The sequence below is a fragment of the Somniosus microcephalus genome, unplaced genomic scaffold (assembly GCF_052327205.1).
Source record: "Somniosus microcephalus isolate GS21.2 unplaced genomic scaffold, FLI_Smic_1.0 unresolved_chr6, whole genome shotgun sequence".
In the NCBI taxonomy this organism is placed as follows: Eukaryota; Metazoa; Chordata; class Chondrichthyes; order Squaliformes; family Somniosidae; genus Somniosus; species Somniosus microcephalus.
In genome coordinates, this window is record NW_028225184.1 from 9706554 (window position 1) to 9706866 (window position 313).

The window sequence follows — 313 nt, forward strand, 5'->3', positions numbered from 1 at the left end:
CCGCAGTCGAATTGAAGGGAGCTTCTGCGGGCTCGCGTGCTGCCTGGCGGCTCGTCGTCGGGACCTCGGCGAACGGCCACTGTGAGCTCTGCTGGGATTTGAACCGGTGATGCAGGCCCGGCTTTCTTTTCCCCCCGTAGTGCAACTTTGGTCGCTCTAGTCACTCTCCCTTTACCGGTACAGGGTACCTAGACGCTTCTCCACTCTGGCTCCCGCGAGCTGTTTGGGGGGCGGCGGTTTAAAGACTCGAGTGTCTGTTTGTCGGTGTCGAGAGCTTGTTAGCAGCCAGCAGCAAGCAAGCAAGCAAGCAGCA